We start from the raw sequence: 23,384 nt of genomic DNA on the forward strand, positions 1-23,384 counted from the left end.
AAGGACTAGCATGTATGAAAAGTTGTCTGTAGGATACTTAAATAGCTGAGGTGTGTGTTTTGGCTGTGGCTAGTCAAAGGTTTCCTTGGCTTACCCTTTAAAAAGAATTAAAATTAAAGACATTAAATCTATCCCGTGATACCCATAATGTGTGCATCAAGAGTTTGAGAATGCAGTATTAAGGAATAACGAGATCTGTAGAGTGTGTTTTTCTTTCTTTTCTTTTTTCCTCCAAGGCAATGGAAAAAATGGTTCAGAATTCATTAGGAATGAGGGAATTTCCTTAGTGAACGCTAAGAGGATGTGTACAGCTGTCTGCAGAGGGTTGGAGGGCTTCCCTGGAACATGAGGCAGCCCTGACTGATAATATCCATCAACAGGCTTAAGAAAAAAGAGTGGAGAGTGACTCTGGGGTTCACTGGAAATAATCTGTGAGTTTTCCCTCCTGCTTCTATTTGGAAACAAATGGATATTTGAGGATTTTGAGAATAGGGGCCTTTCATTTAATAAGATGGTCATTTCACTTTTGAGCTTCTATATGCTGAGGTCATCGTAGACATTTGGGCCAGAATCCAGCCTTCCTACACCCGGAAGCCCCAGTGCATTGGCTCTGTGCATGAAGACATGCATAAGGGGGCTAGCTCATGAAGAGGAAGGGCATAAAGTGGACAAGGCAGTATTCCTCTGCCTTGTCCCATTTACTTCTCACAGCTCACAGATGATGTTCCTCTTCTTGAGTGCATGTCCTTGCTCATTGCCACTGGATGTGGTGATGGCGTCTGATGCCTTTAAAAGGGATTGGACAGATTTCTGGAGGTAAAGTCCATCACAGGTTACAAGCCAGGATGGATATGTGCAACCTCCTGGTTTTAGAAGTAGGCGACCTCAGAATGCCAGGCGCAAAGCAGTGGCATCAGGTAGCAGGTATCGTGTGTGTGTGTGTGTGTGTGTGTGTGTGTGTGTGTGTGTATGTGTTGTCTGAAGCATCTGGTGAGTTTCTGTAACATATAGGAAGCTGTATTAAAGGCCTGATCCAGAGGGACTCTTAACTTGTTCTTAACCACTGCTTTAGAGCTGTGGTTCTCAACCAGTGTATGTATACCACCGGTGGTACTCTAGGCAGTATTGGGTGGTATACACATCACTCACCACCCAGCAGTGAGAGTACAGTGGGAGCTTCCAGTGGAGATAGAAAGCTCGCCCGCCTGTCCTGAGTCTCTAATTGACCTTGGAAAGTCCCATCACTGTCTCCAAATCTGGAAGTAACTGGTGATGACATCATTGCCGGTTACTTTCTGTGGTACCTTTGGGGACAGTGTGGCAGCAAGTGTTGCTTGGGGGAGCAGTGTTGAGAAATGGTGTTTTAGATTAAAGCAGGGGTGCCCAAACCCCAGCCCTGGGGCCACTTGCGACCCTCGAGGAATCCCAATCCGGCCCTCAGGGAGCCCCCAGTCTCCAATGAGTCTCTGGCCCTCTGGAGACTTGCTGGAGCCTGAGCTGGCCTGATGCAACTGCTCTCAGCGTGACGGCCAACTATTTGACCTCTTGCGTGAGCTGTGGGAGGAGGGCTCCCTCCACTGCTTGCTGTTGCACATCTGTAACACAGCAGCGGCAGCAAAGGAAAGGCTGGCCTTGCTTTGTGCAAGGCCTTTTATAGACCTTGAGCTATTGCAAGACTTTCATTCATTCATATAAGTTCCATCTCTAATATTTTCATTTATGTAAATTTATCCAAATTTGAAATGTAAATTAATTTTCTTTCTTGGTCTCCCGACACAATGTCAGAGAGATGATGTGGCCCTCCTGCCAAAAAGTTTGGACACCCCTTGATTAGAGGAAGGTTGGGACAATATTTGATAGGTTTGTGATCTGAGGTTGCATACACTCATGCTGGTCAGTTTCCCCTGTTGGGGCATCCATTATTGGGAAATCAGCAGTATCTCTATTGCTGGATGGTCTTTTTAGGCCAGGGGTGTCCAGACTTGCTTAATGTAAGAGCCACTTATGAGAGAGTTGCAATATTTGAGAAGCATTTAAATTCTTATATATAGTTACTCACCATGAACATTAAACTTTATGTTTTTTAATGCAGTGGATTCTCAGTTTATACCTGGTAAATATTATAAAGCTTGAAAATTTATTTACCTTTTTATTAATTGTGATGCAAAAAGGAGCTTTGTCATTATATGACACATTATTTGTCAAAGAGTCGCATATTGCTTGCAAGCCGTGGTTTGGTCACCCTGGTCTAGGTTATAAGGTGGCTATACCCTCATCATGCCTGAATATATTGAAGCTCTTCTTATTAGTGGTCATCTTGTGGTGGTGGATTCTATAGGCACCATGTCTGCTCTACGAAGAGGTCCATCCTTAATTCTTTGCTATGAATCACCTGCCAATCAACTTAATTGAGTGTCCCTGACTTCTTGTATACAGAATTGTGCATGTGAATTATTCCTCCTGTGCTGGCTTCTACTCTCACCATGTTACTCATTTTTATATATCTTTTGTCTGTTCTTATACTAACATAATGTTAAAGATCTGTTAGTCAGACTAAAATAGAACTTGCAGACCTCCTAGTATTGGCGCGAAAGATCTGTGTGTCATTTGTGATCGCTGATAGGGCTTTGTACTTGGGCTGGCTTTTCCACAAATTTAAAATGTTTTGACTTCTGTTTACCAAAAGCATCTTCCTAGCAACACAGAACATAAAAATGTAACATCTGAGAGGAAAATATACCTTTTAAGTACTTCTTCCCACAGAAATATGAAGCAAATGACAGCTTGCTGCCTCGTGTGTATACAATATAGGATTTTTAAAAAATAAATTTTCCTGTTAAATGTTCTTGTCCAACCACAGCGGTCCATGACGTAATAATATCAAGACTTGACTACTGTAACACATTCTACATGGAACTGCCCCTGAAGATTGCCTAGAAACTGCAATTGGTGCAGAATGCAATACGGTGGCCATCAGGGACATGGGAGTTTGACTATCTGATCGCTGTTTGTTTGTTATAATTTACGGTGCTGGTTTTGATCTTTTGAAGTTCTTTGAGCTTGGGGCCAGGATATCTAAGGAACTGCCTCTTCCTTCATGAACTGGCTCTGTTCCTGAGGGGTCCCTACTTTGACTGCCTTTGACTTTGGTTGGTAACAATAACCCTGTGGAGGATTCCTCACACCCCACCAGATCCCCACATACCTGCTGTTTACAGGTAAGTAGAAAATCCCCCTCCCATCTCTGGCAGTAATGCAGTCCTGGGGATCACATTGCTGCCTTTCACCCCTCCCTACCCCCACTTAAAGGGGCATTGGCCAGTGCTTCCTGACCCACCAGTTTGGGAACCACTGATCTAGATGAGATATCATCAGGGCATGGTCCACCATAGTCAGATCCGGTTGACTTGGATACCATCTCAGCCAATGCCCCAGCCAAAGCTGGGTGAAAGTCCCCCTGGCTTCAGCTGGTATGAATATTTTACTAAAATAAAAGAGGGTTTTGTTTTGTTTTTTAAAAGGTATATACTTAGCAGTGTGCCATGCAGCCTATCTATTAATTCATAACTTGTGATGAGATGTGGTGTTGCCATTCCATTTTACTGTGGTACTTGAACAAGGGCAAAATGGTTCTCTTGTGCATGCAAGTATGAGATTTCTTTTTAAGCTTCTTATTGGTTGGATTTGGAAGTCAGTTGAGTTTTGTCAGAGTTTCTGATAGAAATTCATACTGCCCATAAAGTCTGCATGTAAACCTTAGTCTCCTTGTGCCATATTCTTAAGACAGCTAGTGCTTTTGTAAGGGATTCTTAAGTTCTGGTTCACATCATGAATTAAAATGTGACCTTTTTGGTTCCAAAGTGATAACTTGATGATTCAAATGCATCTAATTACTTGGGTCCCCTGATGTTAGTTGTACTTTTTGAGGTGAAAATCCATAGAACAAATCCTTTGTGGTGTTCTTCAAAATCATATTACTATTATCTGGTATAAAAGATGGCAAATAAGATGCTAATCCTATGCTTGTGGAAGATGATAAATGGATCCCTCCCCCCAAACTCTCTCTACAGTTGTTGAAATACTTTTGGCTGTTTCCTCTTTAGAAGCATTGATTCCTCTTCTGGTTCTGTTCACCTTGAAAGTTTCCAACTCTGAAGTTAGAATCTGAGGAAAAAAATTACCTTTACAAAGAGGCCATTCATGACATGGTAACCAGTAACTACTGGGGAGAATGCTTCCCCCAGTAATGCAAAGTGGGCGCACTGATGGAAGAGCATCTGTTTCTCCTGGCTTCTTGCCACTCAGTGCCTTTTCAGTTAACTAACAGTGCTTGGTTGTATGTACAGTTTTTCCTTAGCTCCAGTAGAGTAGGTTTTCTAATGAAATGTCACCATTTATCCATTAAATGGCCATGCTACTTAATCACTACTAGTAGTAAGAATAAACTTTTGATCATAACTATCTCCTTCTGAGATTATTTCCATTGAACGGATCAAAATAATTCAACGGATGAATCCTTACTGATCGGCGAAAGGGCTTCCCAGTTGTGTATGTGGCTTTAGTTTGCAATGGCAAATGTGGGGGTATTTACTTATTTAAATTATTTGTATCCTGCCTTCCCCTCCTCCTCAGCAGTTCAGTGAAATAGTTTTAAGGATGAGAGAACGACACTGTGCAAGTCTGCTCTGTGAGTTTCATATCTAAATGGAAATACAAGAACATAGCTGCCCATTTCAGGTTCGGAGCTCTAACCATAGCACCACTGGCTTTTGAACTGGCAAGTCAGGATACATCATTGAGCCATGCTCAAGCATAGTGGGTGCCAGTAGCTCTGCTTCTATTTTTTAAAATATCTACATTTTTTCTTCTCAAAGAATCCTGGAGGGAGAGGAAAATAATACAAGAAGAGAAGGGACAGGGAAGAGAATCAGACCTATGCAGTAAACATTTAAAAAGAGAGTTTTTGTAAGAGACATGGTTTCTACATCCCTATTTAAACCCTCTGAGGTGGGTGAGGCTGAGAGATGGTGGGCCCAAATTAGCTTTGTGGCCCACTGGAGATTAGAACCTTGTTCTCCCCAGTCCAAGTCTGGCTACACCACACTGGGTGCTGTTACAGCTGGACCTTTGGTGTTAAAAGGTTGAAGACGTTTGCATGACTCCACCAGTGACTTGTTCAGAGTGGCAACTAGATTGGCTATCCTATCTAGGGTAGGCTGGGTTTTTAGAAATGTCTAGTCACTATTAAGTATCTCTTTGTGTCGTAAATAATTCCTGTGGTTCAGTGCTCCAGAATCAACATGAGAAAACTAAATAACTTTCTTTTTGGAGGCTGTTGATTGCACCAAATGAAAGCAAGACAAGAGGATGTTTCATCTTTTATTTCCCCCAGCACTGAAAGGCATTTGTTATGTTTTATCCTAAAATCCCAGCAATTATGGTCTCTGAACGTGGCATTTACAGTGGTTCAACATTCCCACTGTGTTAGAAATTCCTCCAGCTAATAGCCAGAGGTGATCTATTCTGGTGGCTGCTCTGAAATCTCTGTGAATGCCTATTGTTGAATGCCTGACTTGAATGAGAGACTTGTGTGAAGAGGTTTCCCACAATAATACAATGTGCTACTCACTGTCAATATGACTTCAGCAGTGGGTCAGGTTAACAGAGGCGAAAGTAAAGTATCCTGCATGGAGAGAAGAAAAAAAACTGCAGTTTATTTTCATAAACTTCAGTACTTTAAAAATTAAATCTTGCTTTGCTGGAAAGGCACAGAAATATTAAATCTGGTGGTGGTGGTATGTCTTTTGCATCTATGCTGGTATGTGCCAATGTACACAAAAATATAGTAAGCCAATTATGACACCGTTTTCATACCAAAGGATATGAATGATGAGGTTTGTTTAAAATTGGCTACAATGACATTTTCAGGATTAAATTGACATTTTTGGGGGGGTAGGGTATTTTTGGCAGGAAAAATGACATGGAAGTAAAAGGAGCTAAAACATCCTGTATCAGCCCCCATCCTGGTTGGGATCTGGGCCTCATGCAGCTATTGACTCAGTTCTGCTTAGTATGTCTTTTAATGGTGGCTATTTCTGTGTTCTGTATTGAAGCTGAATGGGTTTTAATGGTAATTTTTTTGAGATTGGAAAGGGATGGAAAATGGATGAAGAAAATGTCCTGCTAAAACCCACAATTTGGATCTGGGTTTATTGTGGTCTGTTTCTTTTTGAACAGACACCATGGCACCCTCTGAAAGATGCAAGTAAACTTTTGTCTTGGGGAAGATCAGGACAATGTGCTTATTTTTGTTGGAAGAGTGCTAAAACTGAACTGTTTTTAAGAAGAGTAGTCTCAGGGCAAAGCAGTTTGGTTCTTGAGTTACAAGCAAGCAAGCAGTTGGTTAGGAGCCCTCTTGAATTTCAGCCTCACGTAGAACTGCAACATAGCTAGGTATTACTGGGTGTGTTTTCAAGCACACGTTAATGTGCACACAGGGGAAAGCTATTTTCTGGGCTGGGACTGTGTGCAGTGTCCAACAGCACAGCTTGAATGGTTCGGCAGGAAAAGATGGGGATGAAAAGTGCAACAGAGAAACATTATGTGGATAACTGGATGGCAACAGGGAAGGGGAATCAAAATAAAGTCAATGTTTTGTAGCATATAGCTAGATCCTAATATAAGCAGTTACTATGTACAGAAAAGAGCAACAGTGAAATTCTTCAAAGGGAAAGGGGTATATAGGCATGTGCTGCTTAAAAACCTTCCACCTAATGACATACTGCATATATGATGGTGGTCAAAGCACAACAAAGAAGCTCTTAATGAGGCAGTCAGGTCTCCCATAGCCAGTAGCAGAGTATCTGTTTACACAACAAAGAGACTCTTAATACAGAGAAGAGGCAATCTATCTCCAATAGACTGTGCAGCCAGCTAGTGTCTGGCAGAGTGTCTGTTTACACAATAAAGGCACTAGATTGGGCTGAGTGTTCACTTAATGGCCTAATCACATAGCAGGAATCAGAGAACTGACTGAGAAGAATAGAGAAAGGGGATTGGACAAGTTTCTGGAGGAAAAATCCATTACGGGTTACAAGCTGTGATGTGTATGTGCCACCTCCTGATTTTAGAAATGGGCTATGTCAGATGCAAGGGAGGGCACCAGGATGCAGGTCTCTTGTTATCTGGTGTGCTCCCTGGGGCATTTGGTGGGCCGCTGTGAGATACAGGAAGCTGGACTAGATGGGCCTATGGCCTGATCCAGTGGGGCTGTTCTTATGTAACTAAGTTCCTCCCTCCCAGGAAGAAACCTGAGAGAGTGAAAGAGAAGGAGGTTTCCTGCAGTTCAAGTCACTACAAAAGGCCATGGCTAGACAGTGGCTCTTGGTAACCTGAGCCAAGTTCTGCAGGGAAGAATTGAATGTCTTGGGTCATGAAATCACTTCAACCTCTTCTATCTGGGTAAAGACACCACCTTTCAAAGCAAGGGGAGAGCAACTTTCCCTCTGCCCCTCAGCATGGCAGTAGCCTTAGGAACTAAATGAAGGGAGGAAGGGCAAGAGAGCAGGAGCCGCTTTACTGCGCAAAGGGATGCATTGAAATGTAGCTCCCAAATGTACAGTAAATCCTTGCTATCAGCTGATTCCAGTCCCACTGATTTGCTTATCCGCATCTATAAATGTAACCAATTTCACTACTGGCATGATCTATTTATGCCCATTCATGGTCAGACTTTACTTACATCCTTGCGATTCAAATAAAGTATCTGGGAGGATGGACACCAGCAGCCTGTTGCTGTGGCAACCAGGAAGGGGCAGGCATACAGAGATGTTCCTGGAAGCCCAGTTACCCCCACCCCAGGAGTTAACCTGCTTTTAAAGCTTTATGTCTCTATCACCCTTCCCATGGTGTGGCAAGAAGCTCTCCCTTGGTTCTTTTGGGGACAGCCAAGGTTGAGAGGTTCACAGTATTACAATACTCCTTTAGCACCATCACTCACCATTCAAGGTAAGATTCATAAAGTTCATTTAATATATAGTGAAAAGGGTGCATGGGAACCTACCCCCATTTACCATTGGCCATAATTGTGGTTTTCAATACCATGGGGCTTTCCAGAAATGTAACCTCTGTTACAATCTGACAAGAGGTTTGACTGCATGTCTACCCTGTTCTGGCACAGAAGCTTTCAGTTGCACATGGGGGGGGGGGGAGAGAGAAATGGGAAAAGAGTAGGGAGCTGCCAATCCTGGGTGCTGGCTGTCCATGGTGATCCCTAATGTAGCACTGTGGGTCAGATGCACAGATGCAACAACAGCAAGGCAGACAATTAAGGGACTAAGACTGCAATCCTAAACACACTTATTAGGGAGTGAGTCCTACTGAACAATAAGATTTATTTCTGAGTAAACAAGTTTAGGATTGTGCTGTAAAGACACTAGGGTCTCTAGACGGCCAACTTTTAATACCTTTTTCTCTTAAGATCCTATGGAATCTCTTGTGGGGCCAGCTTATCAAGGAACTTTATTTTGTGGCTTGATGACTCTTTATTTCTTATCCGGAGTTCTAAATGGCTGTTGCTATTGTTTTGGTGCCCTGCCAAAGGTGTGGTCGCTCGCGCAGGAAGTTGGCTGCTTCATTAGCATGGCTCCTTAATTGAATTTGGAGAGGAGAACCTTCTTTTGCAGTGTTAATGATTGTTTGCTCCAAGCCCCGAAGTTCTTAGGAGGTGGCCCTTGTTCCCAGGGTCAAATGTACTGTGCAAACAAGGTGTGGCCGCATGGAATTTTCCAAGGATCGGGCTTTTTCCAAGCTAGGCCGGTAGCAGGGATCCAGCGCTATATATATGTTCGTACTACAAACATCGTACATCTTACATGATAAATAAAAGTAATTTTCAGGAAACATAGCCTGTTCATACCAGCTATCCTTTTCTCTCAGAATAATGTTCAATGTCAAATGTGACTCTTGTTTTCCTTGAATAATTATGGCCATTGCACACTTCACCCATCAGTGCTTTGAGTGCTGCATTATGCAGTATGGAAAAAGTCTATAAAAATAATTGCAGAACTATGCACAATTTCTGGTTAGCTGTTCAACTACTCCTTGCATCGTCTACCTCTTAAATGAGACTATGGCCTGGCGCAGATGTTTCCAAGCCACAGTTTTCTGTTCTGGCTTGTGGTTAGTTAACTGTGAGCTTTCCTGATTTGGAGGAAACCCATATTGGATGAAATGGGAAACTGTTCTGAACTGGATGCATGGATACTTTCAAAGGGGATTGGACAGATTTCTGGAGGAGGTTCATCACAGGTCACAAGCTGTGATGGGTATGTGCAACCTCCTGGTTTTAGAAGTAGGCTACCTCAGAATGCCAGATGCAAGGGATGGCACCAGGATACAGGTCTCTTGTTGTCTTGTGTGCTCCCCGAGGCACCTGGTGGGCCATTATGAGATACAGGAAGCTGGACTAGATGGGCCTTTGGACTGGTCCAGCGGGGCTCTTCTAATGTTCTTAAATGGAAGTTTTAAATATTCATGTGATACGGAGGAAGAGTGTGTGTGCAAGCTGGATACTTGCAGCAACTCATGCACACAGTGCTAAAACATGGATTAGTCTTGTCTTTGAACTGGGCCCCCCGTCCCGTGTGACTTGTACATTACTGGTAATTCTGATGAATGAATTTTATTCTAAGGCAAATTGGTGCTTGCTCTCATTAGCAAATATTAAGTATAATTCCTCTCAATGTCTCTTATTGGATCCAATTCATTGTCTGTGAAACAAATCCAGAGGTCTGTCTCCTATTCACCTTATATGTTAAACGTACATGCCACTTACATGTCACGTTGCTAATAAGCAACTTTGTGGTTCTCAACTGTTAACACAAGTCCAAGATTGAAGAAATCCCCTTCTTTAATCATTAAAAAGCTCTCTTAAGTAGCAACAGGTTTTGCTGTCTCACTCTTCTTCCTCTCCTGGGATCTCATCAGAGGTGCCCTTCCTGGATTCGCCTGCCCTGCCTCATGAAATAGGACACTTCTGTATAATGCCACTTGAACCTAATCTCTTCATTCCTCAAATTCTCGTCTTCTGATGTGCTTACTAGTGGCATATTGCATGAACTGTGCTGCTGTTTGTGTGCCTAACCATAATAGAATTTATTGGAATGTCAGCTTCTCTCCTAATTACTTTGACCTTTTGCGGACTAAACCCATGGGAATGTTAGCCGCAGGAACAAAACTGAACTCTGGGAAAATATCTTGTGCAATACATTACAGAACTTTGCTTCCATTGAAGCTGTTGCAAAACTGGTGGCCAAATAAAAGAAATGGGAGATCAGCAACCAGAATTCTGATGGCCAAGTCTGATCTCTTAGAGGAGCATTGGTTGCTTTTTGTCCAGCAAGAGGAGTCAAAAGAGCTGTGAAAGGGTTGGTGGTTGTGGCAACATGGTATGCCAGCGATCTACTTGGGGAGGAAATAGTGAATGGTGATGGAGTCGTCTCCCTCCCCATTTCTATAAAGTCCTTACTCTTTAGCATGTCTGTCTGGATCAGGTGTGTCCAAACACCTGCCCTGGGCCCATTTGCAGCCCTCAAAGACTCCCAATCCGGCCCTCAGGTAGCCCCCAGTCTCCAATGAGCCTCTGGCCCTCTGGAGACTAGCTGGAGCCTGTGTTGGCCTGACGCAACTGCTCTCAGCATGAGGGCGACTGTTCAGCCTCTTGCCTGAGCTATGGGACGAGGGCTCCCTCCACTGCTTGCTGTTTCACATCTGTGATGAAGCAGCGACAGCAAAGGAAAGGCTGATCTTGCTTTGTGCAAGGCCTTTTATAAGCCTTGAGCTATTGCAAGACCTTCATTCATAAAGGTTCCATCTCTAATATATTCATTTATGTAAATTTATTCAAATTTGAAATGTAAATTAATTCTTTTCTCCCCCTCCCCCCCAGCTCCCAACAGAAAGATGATGTGACCCTCTTGCCAAAAAGTTTGGACACCCCTGATCTAGATTGTAAGCTTATGGTAAATAGTCATGCATTGAACCCATTTTTGCCTGGCATGCAGGTGTACGCATTTGGTCCCTGCTGCATGTGTGCAACGTTGGGCAGAAATTGCTTAATGTTTGTTTAGTACCTTAAATACTAATACAATATAGACCTCATAATGCCTTAAAAGGCATAAAAACATCACTTCCAATTTCAAGGGAAACCTGAAGCAGCATTTTTTTTTTTTTTTGCTTTGCCATAAGGGCCATTCTGAAGCCTGTAGAGCAGGCGTGCTCAAGATGTCGATCGCGATCCACCAGTCGATCGCCAAGCAAAATCCGGTCGATCGCGTGCCGAGCCTCCTGCCCGCCATGTTGAAAGGGGCGGGAAAGAGCCCCGGAGCTTCCCGATTGGCCCGGCGCCGCCGAGTGTCCCAGATGCGATGGCAGGCCAATCGGGAAGCTCTGGGGCTCTTTCCCGCCCCTTTCAACATGGCGGGCCAATCAGGAAGCTCCAGGGCTCTTTCCCGCCCCATTCATTGATTTCAATCAATGATAGGGGCGGGAAAGAGCCCCTCCGGGTGCAGGAGGCTGCCGGGGGAGGCGACCCCTGGAAAGAGTGCGTGGAGGTGGCGGTGCAGCCGGGGGCGGCGGCACAGGCAGGCGGCGCGGGAGCCCGTGGCAGGCGGGGACGCTCTGGTTGCTGCTGTTGCCCCGCAAGGGCACCGCCGTCCCCATCTCGGGAGCCGGGCACTGTGAGGCTGCGGCCGGCGGGAGGGAGAGCGCCGCCGGAGGCGCCGCCGAGACCCCCTCCCTGGGGACAAGTAAGGGGAGCTCGGGAGGAAGTGCGGTGCAGCTGGGCTGCGCTGCCTCGCATCGCCGCCTTCCTTCCGAGGCTGGGATCAGCCCTGCGGCGCCCTCAGAGAACTTTTCCTGCTTCCCAGAGGGTGAGCTGAGCAGGCGCCTTGGGGCGGAGAAGAGGGTATGGGGCTGCCCCCAAGTTGCCCCCTGGAGAGCTCCCCAGCTGCTCCCCTGGCCCCATACCTGGTGTCCCCCCACTTCCCATCACCCCCCAAAGTTGCTCTCCTGGAGGGCTCCCCAACCCCTCCCCTGGCCCCATACCTGGTGTCCCCCCACTTCCCATCACCCCTCCAATTTGCCCCCCTGGAGGGCTCTCCAGCCGCTCCCCTGGTCCCACACCTGGTGTCCCCCCACTTCCCATCACCCCCCCAGTTGCTCTCCTGGAGGGCTCCCCAACCCCTCACCCTGGCCCCATACCTGGTGTCCCCCCACTTCCCATCACCCCTCCAAGTTGCTCCCCTGGAGGGCTCCCCAGCCGCTCCCCTGGCCCCACATCTGGTGTCCCCCCACTTCCCATCACCCCCCCAAGTTGCTCTCCTGGAGGGCTTCCCAACCCCTCCCCCTGGCCCCACACCTGGTGTCCCCCCACTTCCCATCACCCCTCCAAGTTGCCCCCCTGGAGGGCTCCCCAACCCCTCCCCATGGCCCCACACATGGAGTCACCCCACTTCTCATCACTCCCCAAGTTGCCCCCCTGGAGGGTAGATCTCTGGGCCTTGCTGGGTTTCAAAGTAGCTCTCCAACCAAAAAAGTGTGAGCACCCCTGCTGTAGAGGCTGTGGGTGGATGCATGTGGCCTCTGTGAATTTTAGAAAGCCCTCAGCTTTGGTCACATTTGGAGGGTTCAGGTTGGCCCAAGTCTGGCTCAACGTGGGTCCAAGGGACCCTTGTTGAGCTAGATCTGCAGATATAAAATCTGCAGATAAACAGGCTCCACCCATATTTATTATGAAGTGGTCCAGACTAAAGCTAGTTGCTGACCAGATCTTTATGTCTTACTTCTCAAGCCACTACAGTACTTGGAAGTAAACCTTGGCTGATTCATGGGATTTCAAATTACTTGTGCTTTGGGACACTAGCCTTTTTGAGTTTTGGGACTTCCAAGTTGTATTCTATGATTGAGTTTAATATTTCACCATATTTTGCTTACTTTTTGGGAAGCATTTGATTCTCGTTTCCGAAGACTTTTGGAGAAGAGCTAGTCCCCAGTGTTCCCATCTAGAGATGGGGAGGCCCCTCTTCTGGAACCCTGGGGAGTCACTGTGGGTCAGTGATGTGATTCAGTATAAAACAGCTTCCTGGTTTTTTTTGTCTTCCCACCCCACAACCCTTCATATTGTTTACAAAAAGAAAAATCCTATAACCATTTCAGTCCATCCATTGATTACCAAAGTTCTGGTGGAATAAAAGCAACCAGTTGCTTTGATATTTATCACCCTCCTCTTTACAGAGTTTTTGGTCTATTCTGATGTTCCTAAAAAATAAAATGGCATCCCATTCTCCAGCTGCTGCTTTCTTTCTCCAAATCCCAACTTGAGACAAACTGTAGCTTTTCAGCAAGTTGTTTATGTTAATGGGTGCAATTTGCAGAAGATAAATCCTTTTATGTGGGATTGTTACAAATAAGGCTGTCTTGTTTGGATGCCTTCAGATTAATCTGCTGCTTGCAATTAGGTATACAAAGAATTCTTTTAAGGTTAAGGAGGCTTTGAAACAGATGTGATGTAACTATGCTAATGAATACACATCGGAGGAAGACAAATTCCAAGCTCTTTTGTGTCTTGACCATCCAGCTGTGTGTGTACCTCCAGTCCCTGTGTCTGTCTTGAGAGCTCTTTCTCTATGAGCAATTACTGCTGCCCCACCCCTGCGTTCAAGCAGCGAGCTGTGGCACAAAACGTTGTGTGCAGATGTCCTTATTGTCCAATTTGTTGTATTGGCAGAAAATCTAAGAGTTGAGGCAAGAGTCATTCCTGCTGTATCTACATTTCTGGGGAAACTAATGTATGATTAGTGAATATATAGAGGGGACCATCTTGCTCATAGTGAGAATTTCAGCTCAGGATTTAGCGAGTTCCTTTTTGGGGGGAGGGCGGTATTGATTCCATGGGGGTGATGCAGCTCTTTTATTATGTATACATGTTCAGTTCACTGTGCATATTCCTATAGTTCTGCCAGCAAGAATCAATACAGTGATTTTACTTGGAGCAAGTTGTCACTGCTAGAATTGCCTAGCAGTTGATATACATGTGTGCGCCACTTAATGACGGGCATACGTTCTCCGATCTCCATTTTGCGATTAGGTCATTAAGTGAATATTCAGTCCAAACTATTGCCTTTGTGTAAACAGGCACTCCCTGCCAGACACTAGCTCAACCATTTTCAACCACTGTGCCGTGGCACATTGGTGTGCTGTGAGTGGTCCACAGGTGTGCCACAAGAATTTGGGGGAAGGTCACTTATTAGTAGGCCAATGGGGGTTGTGAGTCCCCTGCTGGCAGCATGGTGTGCCTTGTCAGTGTGCCATGAGATGAAAAAGGTTGAAAATAGCTGCACTAGCTTGGTTGCACAGGCTACTGGAGATTGCCTCTTCTTTGCATTAAGAACCTCTCTGTTGTGGAAACAGACACTGCTGCAGGCTATGGGAGACGTGATTGCCTCATTAAGAGCATCTTTGTTGTGCTTTATGTGGTCCATTAAGTGAACAGTTGTTAAGTGGTGCACACCTGTATAAGTCTTTGAATACCTCAGCCCCTGTTTTGTTGTGTCATGGGCCTGTGTAGTAAGTGGGTGTGCCAAGAGCCCAACAATCTCTTTCCTTAATAGTGATGGTTCTTGTCCTGTGTTATAACATTTCTGTAGTGATTGTGAAGTCTAAAAAAAAAAAGCATTTGCCACTTTTTTTGCGATTGAGTATGTCCAAAGCTGAGAAGTTGATCTTGTCCTGCATGTTCTAGTGAAATTCCGGCCTGTTTTGGCCTCTGAAATGCAGGTAGACCCTGGCTTAAGGACATCCAACTTACAGATGGACAGATGTGGTTCACTTTTGCACAGGTGCAGTCCATCTTCTCCTGCACAAAATTGTCAGAGGGGATAGTGCTGGTTTTTGAGAGGGACATTGTGTTTTGGAGACTTGAAACTGGTGGGTAAAGATGAGCCAGTACAATACTTAATAGAACTGTTCATCTCGAACTAGTGTTCATCTGTTGATGAACAAATGTTCATCCTGAACAAATGCAAGTTATAAAATGCAACTAATACTAATGCAGCTTCCTCTCTAAGCTGCTCTAAGGCCCATTCTGTGCATTACTCAACATAAAAAAGAGGGTTGCCACATAATGTACACTTGTTAGGGTTTGAATTGTTACCTATTTTATAGGTAATAACTTATTTATAGAGATAGTTCTATAATGTTTTTCATCCTCTGCAGAATTTTGTACAGAATTTTGTTTACGTCACATGCATAACTAGTGTTTCGACTTAAGTCCGTTTCAACAAGTATAGACATCTAGAACTTGACCTCTACTTTAGGGGTCTACCTGCAGTTTCTTGGACTCTGACAAATTAAAGGTTTAAAGCAGATTGGTGATTTATCTATTTTATTGTTAAACATTGGGCTTTTTACCTGAAAAGGATGAGAGCAGCAGTGTGCCGCAAAACACATTGGTAGAGGGCGATCTTGTTTTCCTACCAAAGATCAGGAAGCAGGAATTTACCCTTTAAAGTGTCTGCTACAGTGGGGGCTAAATGGGGGGGGTGTTAAATAACTAGTCTAAGGTCCAGTTTTTGGTGGAAAAATGGCACAGAGATAAAGGTTTATCTATCTTCACAGTATGGCCCCAATCTGAGTTGTAGCCACCTTCATGTGGTTCTAGTAATGTATATTTTGAGTCTTGGTCTCTCTCTGGATCTAGACAAGGACCTAATCAGCAAATTCTGCATGCCAGGGAAGCTCCAGCAGGAAGATACATTGTCCAATTGTGTCCTGGGCTACTTAGGGTAAAATGACACTTTGAATTGGGTCTGGAATGGATAATTCTCACTGGAGAATGTTGACCAGCACCTGTTGCCCCATGGGGGGCCACATTCTGCCTTTGCTAATATTTCCACGTTTTCTGCAAACTGCGTTTCAGTGTTCCTCAATTAGTGGTATGGGTATCACCAGTGGTACTTGAGGTGGTGTCTGGTGGTACTCACAGGACTCCTGGACCCTTGCTGCCCAACAGTGAGACCAGGAACGAGTTGCAACAAGCAGTAGTAGGAGGCTTGGCTCGCCTTGGTGGGCAGAGCTCCAAAGCATGCTTTTCCATGCTAGTAAAAGCCCTCCCGTCCACCCCAAGCCACGTACAGGTGTTTGTTGTATCACCTCTGACCTCCCAACCCAGAAGTAACTACTGATGATGATGGTACTTCAAATAGGTGGATCATGTGAAGTGGTACAGCAGAGGACAAACCTTGAGAAACACTGGCTTAGATGATGCGACTGGGTTCATATGCCAAAATGGTCTTACTCTGTTGCTTTCCCTTGTGATTCATGGCAGTTCCTTGTTACTGTCTGTCCTTATCAGACCTTATTCCTAGCATCTCTGGGTGTGTCAGGATGTGGTAAGTGTATCTGAAGTGTGTCTGCCTACTGAAACTTTCATCAAGAGACTGACTGTTTAAAGGCGATGGTTGTCTTGGGATGGAAAGCTCTGTTTAGCTGCTTACTTATAGCCAGTGATACTATGTAGACATAGATTAAGGTGGGAAATGAATTCATAAAGGAATTGTTAAATGGCACTTTGGAGGGTTCTGGTGTAGAACCGGTATTAAGTGCTTGGGTGGGATTGGATCCAAGAGGACTGTGCCTTAACTTGAGTCATTCAGCTCAATATAGTTGCTGAGTCATTAAGATCCAACAGTGTTGATGGAAAAAAGTCTTTAAAAAACTTGTGTTAATCAACCTTTCCGTTCTGGCAGCGGAGCTTTTAAACATTCCATGAGCTGCTTTTCTGTGAGTGGCTCCTGCACAGTTATAAGGTTTAAATGATCCAACCATTGGGGATAAGAGGGGGCTGACCTCACAGGTCCCACCATTAAACTGGCACCTGCCTTGAGGGTATGTTCAGGGGTGGCCCCCTTATGGTACACACTGAAGAGGCAGCCTCAAGCAATGGATGGATATGTGGAGTGCCACCTGCACCATGAGTGATTGCTCCAGCCTCTGATCCTTGGGTCAGGTCTGTGGCCCTCTCAAGAATGGCCCAGCAGCAGGAGGAAGCTTAGGAAAGCCCCTCTCACAGTGGCATAGCTAAGGATGCAAGGGGTACATTGCCCCGTGTACCATGCATTGAGGGGGTACCAACTTGCACCCCCTATGGTGGATCCTGAGCTGGAGCCAGCCGACTCGCCATGTCACAGTCTCCCTACCCAGGACATGGGGAGAAGTGCAAGAGGATGTACTGCAGCAGTGAGGATGCTTCCTCACTCCTGCAGTACCTTCTTCGGCACCCACGCCTTACGGGCACTCGGAGCAGTTGCAAGTCACTCTGAGCGACCAACTACTTTTTTGCTATAAAAAAAGAGTAGAAGGCTGCTCCAAGCAGCTTGCAACTGTTCAGAGTGCCATATCTCAGAACTAATTAGTGGTGATGTCGTCATGTCACTGCAAGTACTTCTGTGTCAGGCACTTCTGGGGGTGTGTGTGGCATGGATAGCCACAGCTGAGGTGTCAGAGGGGGTGGCTATGCCATTGCCCCTTCGATCTCTGCATGTTGCTTTCAAAACCTGCGGTGAGTCTGACTGGGGAGTTTCCAGTCTCACCCTTGAAGGCATTGCAAAGGCTGCAGGATGAACCAAAGAAACTGCCAACAGGCTGCATTGTTCGTTCTACACCACTTTTAAAACCATTTGACATCTTCCTTTAGCCACCTGAAGACTTTGAACAGCCTCTTGGGTATGTGTACTGATTTTGTGGGACACACAGTCCCAATTCCTTGCTGTCTTGGCTAGTTCAACTTTAAGGTCACAGCCGTTTTCTCTGTCCTGGGGTATATGAAACAGAATTTCTTTGGTCTGTCGGAAACCCGCTTGTGACCGATCAAGCTTTACGCAGCCCACCAGCTTGGTGCGTATTAATCTACACAAGGTTTGGGGAGTCCTAGTGGGCTGTGCCATATGTTGCTTTTGGATTGTGTGGTATTCATAATTTACCGGTTCTGCAATCCATTTTGTAGCGTTTATAAGAAGCATTTGTACATCAAAGTACTTCTGTGGGTGACTGGGCTGCCTGAGTGGCAAAAGAGCAGTCTTCTGCATGCGTATTAAGACATAAGTTCAACTGAGTTCAGCTTGAATTAAGGGTGCATTGGGTTGCATTCTTCATTTATAGCTGAGTGTGAGTTGCAAGAGATTTTATCTATTTTATAAGTTGGTAGAAAATAGGAGGAAGAATATTTGCAGAGGAACGTTTTCCTGGCGTGTGTTTTCAAAACCTTCTAGGAAACTTGCGTTTTTATGGTGCATTGTGATGCTCCAGACTCCTCCTTGGAACTTTAGCATAAGCCGCAGCTGAGCACATTGATTCATGTGAACTGGCCACGGATGGACATTTCTTAGATAAACGCTGCTTTGGCCTGCTCTGTGACTATCTCCTGCCATGTGCAACTAATTTATGGCATTGCTTGTTGCCATCTTGAGTTAATTTGAGTTGAAAAGAGAAAAAGATGCATATTTTATTACTGAGCGGCAGGATATTGCATTATCAGTGTGACATTGCAGGTTGATTACTGTGAGGGTCAAATGGTAATATGACTGGCTTGGGTATGGGTTCTAACTTTGAAAAGGGTAGAAGAATATCCTCGCTTCCTGGGTCTACAGCTTTGACTGGAAATGTTACAAAACCTCCCTTATGCCCTGCATTTAAGTGGGTTGAGGTGGAAGTTAAAACTGGCTTGTCTATATCTCATTTCAGTCATATTTGGACATTGCTTTCGGAATCTGAAAAAGAAATCAAATCTTTCGTCGGTATGGATCTACGGATAACTAATTTTGCAATCCGTACTTTTAAAACCAAGTGGTTTAGTCTGTACTTGGTTCAGTTTGTTTTCCCATTGCCCAAAAATGCAGTCAAAATGCTCCCTGACAATGGCGTCTCAGCTACCCTCCTGTGTTCCTAATTTTGTTTATAAACTTGTACTCGAATTGACAATGCTGTTAGCAGATTGTTTGTTTGTCTTGGTGGTTTTGCCTGGAGAAGGTATGCATATATTTTGCACTAGCATGGTCTCAGTAATGTCTATTTTTCCTTGGTTTGAAAATGATCATGGCAATATGAGAACTCTAAAAATGCTCCCTCTGGAAGCTTTTGCTTCCTGAATAAGACTGGGTGGGATTGTGTCCCACAAGAGTATTAAATGCATTTACAGTACCTTTTGTCAGCCTTCGTCTAGAATGCTGACAGTCGTCTAGAATGTCCATGGTGTACTTTTATGGGCAAGTCAGGAGTGAACTGGGAATACGTTTGGTTTTGGCTGATTAACCAGTAACCGATGAGGGGGGAGAGAAAGCACTCTCTGCTCAGTTGATGGGCTATCATGAACATGCTCTTGATGTTGCAGTTAACTGGTGCCTAATTTATTTTTCTAAAGTTGGACTAATAATAGAATCCTGTTTTTCCACATCTGCCCTGGAAATCCATCTTTTAACATATCAAAAATTAAATGTCTGAAATGTCAAAGAGTATAAATGATTGATCTATACATTTGCAGGAAGATCTTGTTATATCAAAGCAAGCGGGGTGGTCTTGAATAGACTTTACTTGTCTTTTATGTCTATAAAAGTTCCTTTGTGTACATAAAAGTGGGAAATTGTGGGGAGCGTAGGAAGTGTGAAATAATTGGAGGTTAATGGAGTTCAGGCTACTTGACAAGTGGGTTGAGTTAAGATGATTGACACTAGTACATGGAAGTGTGTGTTGATATTCAAGGCAGAGGAGAGCAAATAAAAAAAATATGGTGTGCTTGTAGATTAAGGAACATGTGAATGCGAATTCATGAATTCGAGTTCTGAAATTTTTGATAATTCCATAGGGTTCCAAACTAACCCCTTTGTTAAATGTTGACTCCATCCCTCCTTTTCTGTTGAAGTATAATTATTATACAACAACAACATAATTATTATACAGTATTTCTATACTGTCTCTCTCACAAGTGAGAGTCCTACAGATCCAAGATGGTTCATATAGATCAGGGTGCCCAAACTTTTTGGCAGGAGGACCACATCATCTCTCTGGCACTGTGTCCGGGGCTGGGGAAAAAAGGAGTTAATTTACATTTCAAATTTGAGTATATATAAATGAATACATTAGAGATGGAACTTGAATGAATGAATGAAGGTCTTGCAATAGCTCATGGCCTATAAAAGGCCTTGCACAAGGCCGGCCTTTCCTTTGCTGCCACTGCTGTATCACAGATGTGAAACAGCAAGCAGTGGAGGGAGCCCTCGTTCCACAGTACATATTAGAGGTTAAACAGTTGGCCGTCACCCTGAGAGCAGTTGTGTCGGGCCAGCGCAGGCTCCAGCAAGTCTCCGGAGGACCAGAGGCAGAGCTCATTGGAGACTGGGGGCTCTCAGAGGGCCGAATTGGGAGTCCTCGAGGGCCGCAAGTGGCCCCAGGGCTGGGGTTTGGGCACCCCTGATATAGACAGTTCACATATCCCAAACTCTATTTTAGAAATGAAGTTTTTATAATTAATGCCTACAAGAAATTTATAGAACTCCATTTCCAGATGTCTTCCTTTAACTGTGTGGCCATCATTCTTTCCTAAGCTTACAACAGGAGCAGCCATTAAATGACCAGGTCCTGTTCATTCTGGGCATCTAACCTTCATACTCTTCCATCTTGAGGCAGCTTATTGCCGTGACTCCTTATCCCTCTCATGGTCCAGTGATCAACAGCTACTCCACAGAACTCCATTTTCATGCAATGGCTTATCAGTTGGGTCTGTTCCCCTTCCAAATCACAGCCAGGGTTACTCCCACTTAGCTTCTTCAGGTAGGGCAACCGCTTAACCACCAGACCACACTTCCTGCCTTGGACAATATGTCTTGTCTAGATTAGATCTTGGTGTGTATCAGCCATAAATTACTGCAATTGCTAGGTCTACAGATTTCATAGAACTTTCCATCCTTGTATCAAGTCCGTAAGACATTTTGTCTTGTGACTGGTCTTGGACTTAAGTTTGTGGTTCTAGTCTCTTCCCTGTCTTGTGTAGCCCACCATATGCCAACATTCCCTTGGGTTTGCACCTTGGGGAAAACGGATACATTTTTCCAGGGAAGCAGCCTTGAATCTCCAGATGCAGTTTGTTGGGGAGGGCAAAGGCGATGTGTAAACATTTTAAATGCATTTAATTTCCCAGGAAAGAAACTTTGAATCAAGTTTCCAAGTGGAGTAAGAGCATATCCTGGTGGTCCTTTTTTGAAGTACAAAGGGGCTTCCGTTCTTGTTTTCTGATATATTTGCTGTGGAGCAGTGGTTCCCAACCTTTAGGAAATGGCGGACCACTGTGGCAAAAATTGAAATTGTTGGGGACCACATGCAACCCCCCACCCCCACACACAAAAGCATTTAAATTTGTAATACAGGCAACCCTCATTATCCACAAGGGTTCCACTGCCAGAACCCCTGCAGATAAGGAGTTTGCAAATATTGTTCAAAGATAAGAGACTGCGGGTGGGCGAATACAGCCTCTGTGGGCTTCAGAAGAGCCTCTGGAGGTGAGAAGAGCACAGCTCCCTTCACCTTGGAAGGTTGCCCTGCACCATGGGTTGGGGACCTGCGAATGAAGAAATCTGCAGGTATTGAACCCGCGGGTAATGTGGGCTGCTTATAATTAGAAAAGATTTATTATAGATTTATTATTTTTATAGAGGTGATCTGTGGTTTTCTGCTTTTTGCAGCTAGCTGCAGGTGATCCTGTCTCAGCCCTCTCTGGTGGTCCATACAAAATTATGCAGGGGATGGACAGAGTGGATAGAGAGATGCTCTTTACACTCTCACATAACACCAGAACCAGGGGACATTTACTAAAATTGAGTGTTGGGAGAGTTAAAACAGACAAAAGAAAATATTTCTTTACTCAGCATGTGGTTGGTCTGTGGAACTCCTTCCCACAGGATGTGGTGATGGCGTCTGGCCTGGACACCTTTAAAAGGGGATTGGACAAGTTTCTGGAGGAAAAATCCATTATGGGTTACAAGCCATGATGTGTATGTGCAACCTCCTGATTTTAGAAATGGGCTATGTCAGAATGCCAGATGCAAGGGCGGGCACCAGAATGACGTATCTTGTTATCTGGTGTGCTCCCTGGGGCATTTGGTGGGCAGCTGTGAGATACAGGAAGCTGGACTAGATGGGCCTATGGCCTGATCCAGTGGGGTTGTTCTTATGTTCTTATGAGAGAGGTTAGCTATTAATCTAGTTAGCATTGGTTTTGTATGGGTTGTGTGTGTGTGTGTGTGTGTGTGGATATATATATATCCCGTAAGTTCAACTGAGTTCAGCTTGAAGTCATGATGCCTCACTTAGTCAATGGAGATATATACAGATATATACATGTTCATACTTAGTTTTTTAAATGCTACTACTTAGTTTTTGTGGGACGCGTTGGCTCAGTGGGTTAAACCGCTGAGTTGATGTGCCTGTTGACCACAAGGTTGGCAATTCGAATCCGCACAGCCGGGTGAGCTTCTGTTACTTGTCCCAGCTTCTGCCAACCTAGCAGTTCGAAAGCATGTAAAAATGCGAGTAGATAAATAGGTACCACCTTGTTGGGAAGGTAATGGTGTTCCATGTAGTTAGGCGTTTAGTCATGCCGGCCACATGACCGTGGAAACTATCTACGGACAACGCCTGCTCTTTGGCTTGGAAACGGAGATGAGCACCACCCCTAGAGTCGGAAATGACTAGGCTTAACACCGGGGGGAGGGGGGGACGGGGGACGACCTTTACCTTTTACTTAGTTGTTTAAATGCCATAACCTACCCTGAATATTAGAATGAGAATTGATATCCTCTTTTTGAAAATATTGTTCAAAGGAGTTTGCAAGATCAGAGAAAAATATATGAAATATTGGTATCTTGACTATCATTTCTGGGCTATTTAAAATTCTTTCAGCAGAGTAGTTGTCATTTTCTCAGGCCCAAAAAGATGGAAGAGACCTGGCTTGAGTGCTGTACAGGCCTGCCAGTAGTGACACAAGCCTAGGAAGTACACACAGTTCTTTCAATTCCCTTGTAAGTGTGACTATACCTCGTCTTGGGTTCAAATTGGTGGAAGAGGCTAGGCTTGGCCTTACTTGGGCTCGGTTGTGGTAGTCCATTTTCAAAATTTAAATGTGTCGGAAAAGACATTTTACCTCTGGGTGATCATTCATGTTTTCTGGATTTGGATGTCCAACACAATGTGGTTTTACAACCCACAAAAGTGTACCAATTTTATATGAAATCAGGTGCATAAGGCGTGGAGGGAATAGGAGAGGGCATTCAAGTTTATTC

At 44.6% G+C, this 23,384-nt stretch overlaps 1 protein-coding gene across 2 annotated transcripts in view; it reads left to right on the forward strand.

Moving 5' to 3' along the window:
- Positions 1-23,384, forward strand: part of FNDC3B (fibronectin type III domain containing 3B) — a 313,728-nt gene that overhangs the window by 59,859 nt on the left and 230,485 nt on the right. The window lies entirely within an intron of this gene.

This window comes from Tiliqua scincoides, chromosome 3 (genome assembly GCF_035046505.1).
Source record: "Tiliqua scincoides isolate rTilSci1 chromosome 3, rTilSci1.hap2, whole genome shotgun sequence".
NCBI classification, from domain to species: Eukaryota; Metazoa; Chordata; class Lepidosauria; order Squamata; family Scincidae; genus Tiliqua; species Tiliqua scincoides.